Raw genomic sequence first — 6,316 nt, 5'->3', positions numbered from 1 at the left:
TTGACGCAGTGCAAAAAAAACACGTTAAAAACAGTGTGAAATTCGAACAGACATGCACGAGAAGTTCAACTACTTCATGCAGTGTATTCCTATTCGCGATGAAGGCAGAAATCATGATCTCGTCATTTTCTAATTCACTTCAAAACAGTAGCAAATCATTTGTGTAAGTTCAAGTCCTCGGTCGAAAAAAGTTCAAAAATTATTGTGAGAGAGGTTTGTACAAACGAAATATCATTTGTCTGACATTGACGAATGTATGAGAAAATTACAAACGAAAATAGGTCACGGAAGTTCAATGTGAAAACAGCTGGAAGTTCAACTACTACACTGAATGAATTTCAGATTAAAAACTTTTAAAATCGTTGCGAGTATGAAAAAATGATCAACACGAGAAAGTTGCGTATTTACATTAGCTATCCACCGGTATATTACTTGCTCAATTCCGGTGAGTGTTCCTGTGAGTGGATGGAGAGCTACGGGCAAAAAAAGCATGTGAAAAACAGAGTGAAGTTCAAGGTTTCATACCGAGAAGTTCAGGTACTTCACGCAATGCATTTTTCACGAATCTGTTTTGCGATAAAGGCAAAACAAATGAGCTCTCCGTTTTTTATATTACTTGAAAACGGTTTTGAATCAGAGAAAACCGTCAACATGAAAAAGTTTCGCATTTTCCGTAGCTTTTCAACGGTATATTATTTGCCTCGTTCCGGTAAAGTTTGTAGAAATTAAGGCGAAAATATGTTTTCAGCCATTTTCAAAATAAAATTAAAACCGTAGGGAATTAGGAGAAACAATACATAATAAAAAGTTTCGCCTTTCCTCAACCTTTCCAACGCCGTATCATTTGCTGCATTTGGACTTACGGTTAAAAAATTAGCATGAAAATACAAACTCGGTGCAAGTTGTACCGTTTGCTAAATTACTCTTAAACACTTGAAAATTAGAAAAAACTTTCAACACGCAAAATTTGCGCATTTTCGTAAGCTTTCCAACACCATATCATTTGCCTCAATTGGATTAGCCGTTTAGAAATGGCATCGAAAATACAAACTCGACTGCTCGGTTTGCGAAATTTTACGATTTTCAAAATTACTCATTATCCATAGGGATTTAGAGAAAACTTTCAACATGTGGAAGGAGCGGTTTTACAACAGCTTTCCAACGCCATATTATTTGCCTCATTCCGATAAACGGTTTAGAAATGCAATCGAAAATATGATTCACGTTTTTTGTATGAAGAAAAAACGGTTTTCAAAACTGCTCTTAAACCGTTTACATTTTGTCAAAAATTTAACTTGTGTCATGATATTGGTGTCCATAGCTTTCCAACGGTATATAGCAAGCCCCATTTGGGCAATGTTTGCGGAAGTTCAACCTAGCACAAGCGAAAGTTCAGGTCGAACAACTCAGGCAGTAAAATTGCAAAAAACGCGAGTTCATCATGACCCGAGTGCAAAATCCGCCTATGAGCGAGATTCCTATTTAAAACGGGTATTTAGTTGCTGAAAATCGTTTGCAGATTACACTAACATCATATAGAACACGACTAAGAAGAATAATTCGCGGGGGAAGCCACGGTTGCGAAGATAGCCCGAAGGTCGGGTTTGTACAGAGGGAAGTTCAGGCGCGTGTACAAACAAAAATACGTCACAGAAGTTCAATGTGAAAATAGCATGAAGTTCAACTACTATGCTGAATGAATTTCAGATGAAAAACTTTTAAAATCGTTGCGAGTATGAAAAAATGATCAACACGGGAAAGTTGCGTGTTTACAGCAGCTTTCCATCGGTATATCACTTGCTCAATTCCGGTGAGTGGATGGAGAGCTAGGAGCAGTGAATAGAGATATATGAGGAAAAAAGCACGTGAAAAACAGAGTGAAGTTCAAGTACACGTGCCGAGAAGTTCAGGTTCTTCACTCGGTGCATTTTCGAAGAATCAGTTTCGTGATAAAGGCAGAACGAATGATCCCGCCATTTTCGCAATTACTTGAAAACGGTTAGGAATCAGAGAAAACCATCAACATGAAAAAGTTCCGCATTTTCCGTAGCTTTTCAGCGGTATATTATTTGCCCCATTCCGAGAAAGTATGTAGAAATTATGCCAAAAATACGTTTTTATTCATTTTCCAATTTTACTTAAAATTGTAAGGAATTAGGAGAAACAATATATACAAAAAAGTTTCGCATTTGCTCAAGCTTTCCAACGTCGTATCATTTTTGCATTCGGACGTACGATTAAAAAATTAGCTCGAAAATACGAACTCGGTGGAACTTGTACCAATTTCTTAATTACTTTTAAACCGTTTCAAATTAGAAAAAACTTTTAACATGAGAAAGTAGCGTTTTTTCACAAGATTTCCAATGCCATATCATTTGCCTCAAATGGATTAGCCGTTTAGAAATTACATTGAAAATACGAACTCGGCTGTTTGGTTTGCGAAATTTTACGATTTTCAAAATTACACTTTATCCATAGAGAATTAGAGAAAACTTTCAATATGTCGAAGGAGAGGTTTTGCAGCAGCTTTCCAATGCTATATTATTTACCTCATTCCGATAAACGATTTAGAAATGCGATCGAAAATACGATTCACGTTTTTTGTATGAAGAAAAAACCGTTTTCAAAACTGCTCTTAAACCGTTTACATTTTGCCAAAAATTTAACTTGGATCATGATATTGGTGTCCATAGCTTTCCAACGGTATATCGCAAGCCCCATTTGGACACTTTTTAGCTGAAGTTAAACCCAGTACAGAGGGAAGTTCAGGCGCGTTACTCAGGCAGTTCAGGTTGTGATCAGAACTAGTTAAGGCTTGCTAAACATTTATACCATAGCTTGCCACAGAACTAGTTAAGGCTTGCTAAACATTTAACGGTTTAAACGTAAGTAAAAAATATGAAATAAATAGGGAATCCTCACTCCAATATAATAAGATGATCCAACGGTGTGATTGTGAAAATATGCATTTATGCATCCTCAGTGAAAAAAACAAGCATTTCAGCTCACTGCAGGATCAATATATATTGAAACATTTGTTCTTTTTGTCCAGGACACATGCAGTCATATTTTTTCAATCCATCCGTTGGATCATGTTATATTGTAGGTGTGTTGGTTCAGTATTTTTTTCAGGAATTTAGAGAACTTTTACACCGTTGAAAACCTTAACTAGTTCTGTGGCAAGCTATTGTAGAAAATATATATATATATATATATATATATATATATATATATATATATATATATATATATATATATATAGGTCTATTCTGCTAATATTAGCAGAATAACTATTCTACACACCATTTCAGCACTGCACGCTGAACGCAAGTGCACTGCATCTTCTTGACGACGAGCACTGCAATATAGACAAGTGAACTTCGCGTCGGAAAAAACTGCATGCAGAGTTTTTTGGTACTGTTTTCTCTCTAATTTTTTGATTGTTTATCGGAACGAGGCGTATAATATACTGTTGAAAACTATGGATTAGGCGCAACTTCGCTATGTTGAACACTTTTCGAGATTCCTCGCGGTATAAGAGCAGTTTCAAAAACGGCGCGGCGGATGATGAGTGGCAGCGAACGTATTTTCGTGATTTTTTCTAAACCGCTCATCGGAATAAAGCAAATGATACGCCGTTGGAAAGATATCGTCAAGGCGCATCTTTTTCATATCTGTTATGTTTTCTAATTCGTTAGGTTTAAGAGCAGTTTCAAATTTACTAAATCGTGGAATTCTGTTTTTTAAATTTTTTCAAATATTCGGTACTATTTTTGCTCCAGTTTTTTAACCATTTGTCAAAACGAGGCGTGTAATATGTCGTTGAAAAGCTATGGACAAGGCGCAACTTTCATATGTACAAATGGTTTTGAGATTCCTTATGGTTTTTAGTTAATTTGGAAAATCGTGCGGCTAACTACGAGAGGCAGCGGCTATTTTTCGAGAAATTTTTACAAACCGGTTGTCGAAATGATTCAAATGATATGTCATTGGAAAGATATCGACGAGACGCAACTTTTTCATGTAGAACACTCTCTCTAATTTCTTACGGTTTAAGAGCAGTTTTGATTTTACCGAAAAGCGGACACTCTGTTTTCCGCGAGACCAAAATTGTCGTGTGTACTGCATCGGACAGAAGAACGCACTGCTTTCAGACTAAAAATCGTACTGCATCAGACGGGCAAACGAACTTCTTAATTTTTTTGTCGGACATAAACTTTTCCCACAGAAGTTTTTCTTTTTTTCAACTCTTTTTTGAACGAGAGTGGACCGCAACACTCCCGAAAGTGAACCTCATGAATTTTTGTTGTCTTTTTTTCATACTTATTAATTTTTTACGCGCGTTGACCAAACAAGTGGACCGCATGGACTGAGCGAGTGAACTACACCCAATATAGAAGCGAGCTTCTTTGAGATATTATTTTTCCTTGTTTTACAAGTGGGACAAGTGAACCACGTAGAGTTTTATAGCAAACTGCATGGGACAACAAAGTGAGCGTCAAAGCCACATCTATCAGTTTTGTAGCAAACTGCACGAGACAACAAGTCTCCTCGTTGAATGCAATGAACCACAAGACTCCTCGAACTGGGCTGCATCAACACATTTTTTTCCTCGAAAATGAACTATTTAGTGCTTGTTGAAACAAACTTCTCAACAAATAGTTTTTACACACAATACATCATATCCTAACCGGGTACATTTGATAGACAAATAAAATCCACAAACAATGGTGTAAATTGCATGCCTGCTTGCTCCGAGCTGCAGGCCGCACACACCCGCACGACACCACATCAAATGCCGACGTGCAACGCCAAGGCATCCAAGCTACCATGTAGAAGTGAACCTCATGTCGGCGCTAGCCGAACTACACAGAGGCATTTTAACAAACTCATTTAGAAGCTGAATTCACCCAAATCAACAGCCATAATCTGAAAAAATACACACAAAATTATTTGCTAATGGGGATGAAGTGCACCAAACTGTACGCTCATATGGGTGTAATTAGAATAATCATTGATAGTCTAGGCTGCCCGAACCAAGCTAGTAAGCTGCCTTTTCCCAAACTTTTCACATCAGAACTTCATACACCTATGCATCACACTGCACAACCAAATTATACAGCAAATAAAACATCCATCCACCAGGCAATCGAACTACATGCCCTGCACACGATCGTCAAGAACTACAGATGCATTTAAAATTCTCTTCAACAAGTGAACTACAGTGCCTGGGCCAAACTGCACCTATGTGGAGCGATGCGACCCATGTCTCTGTCGGCAGCCAAAACTAGGAGACGGAGGTGTTGACAGCTAAAAAGCTAGAGCATCACCTCTAAAGTGCACTGCATGCGCACTCGCCGGAGGACAGTGGCACATACCGAACCGAGCTGCAGGGTGGCCACAGGATCGATCGTTGACCTCGACGACGGCAATGGGCGCACGGCCTGGGGGGAGGAAAGGGAAGGGCAGAGGAGTAGGAGGGGCGGCAGCGGGATCTTGGCAAGATAGTGGTCACCAGATCCTGCGAACCACAAGGCACACACCATCGTCCTCCTCGTCGTTTTTTGTCAGTGCCACCGCACTGTACATCTACGCACTGCCGAACCGCACACAAAAATGAGATGGGGTCGGGAAGATGTGGCACTCTGCTGGTGACCACCAGGGAGGAGGATCCATTCGGGGGTGGTGGTTGCCATCAGAGGAGTGGCTGCTGCGGCGTTGGGGTAGGGTGGCCCGTGTGCCAACGAGTCCATGAAGGTAGGGGCGCGGTGCCGGTGAGTCACGGAGAAAGGAAGGGTCACCGGGATCCATGGCTACGGGAGGGGTCAGCGGCGTCTGCTGCTCAGGGAACGGCGGCGTGTAGACGGAGAAGGCCAGGGAGTGACAAAGGGAGGTCAGGCAGGCCAACGGCGGCGCAGTGGCCGTGGATCTCAGCCGGGATCCTCGTCGGCATCAGGGGAACAACGTCCACACCTCTGGAATGGGTGGATCGGCCAGGGGGAGGGACCCCTGGACTGCAGGGAAGTTCAGGGTCGGCGGGACCCCTAGACTTTGGCGGATCCGACCCAGGGAAGGAGGAAGGAGGCGGAGGTATGGGTGCGACGAGGGAGCCAAGCTCGCGGGGGTCCGCAGTGTGCCCGGATTTGGCCTTCTGCTGCTCGATTCCATCGCTGGTGGAACGACGGGGCCTGATCCAACACCAGGGAGGCGCTGGTATCATGGCGGGGCGCGCCGGCGGTGGGTTCGTCGAGGGTGCGGTGCACGCGGCCGGATCCGGCGGTTGGAGGTCCTGGGGGAGTGTGGCGGCGCGGGGAAG

Source organism: Triticum dicoccoides, chromosome 3B, assembly GCF_002162155.2.
Source record: "Triticum dicoccoides isolate Atlit2015 ecotype Zavitan chromosome 3B, WEW_v2.0, whole genome shotgun sequence".
NCBI classification, from domain to species: Eukaryota; Viridiplantae; Streptophyta; class Magnoliopsida; order Poales; family Poaceae; genus Triticum; species Triticum dicoccoides.
The sequence above is the reverse complement of the archived record's forward strand: the minus strand, read 5'-3'. Positions refer to the sequence as shown.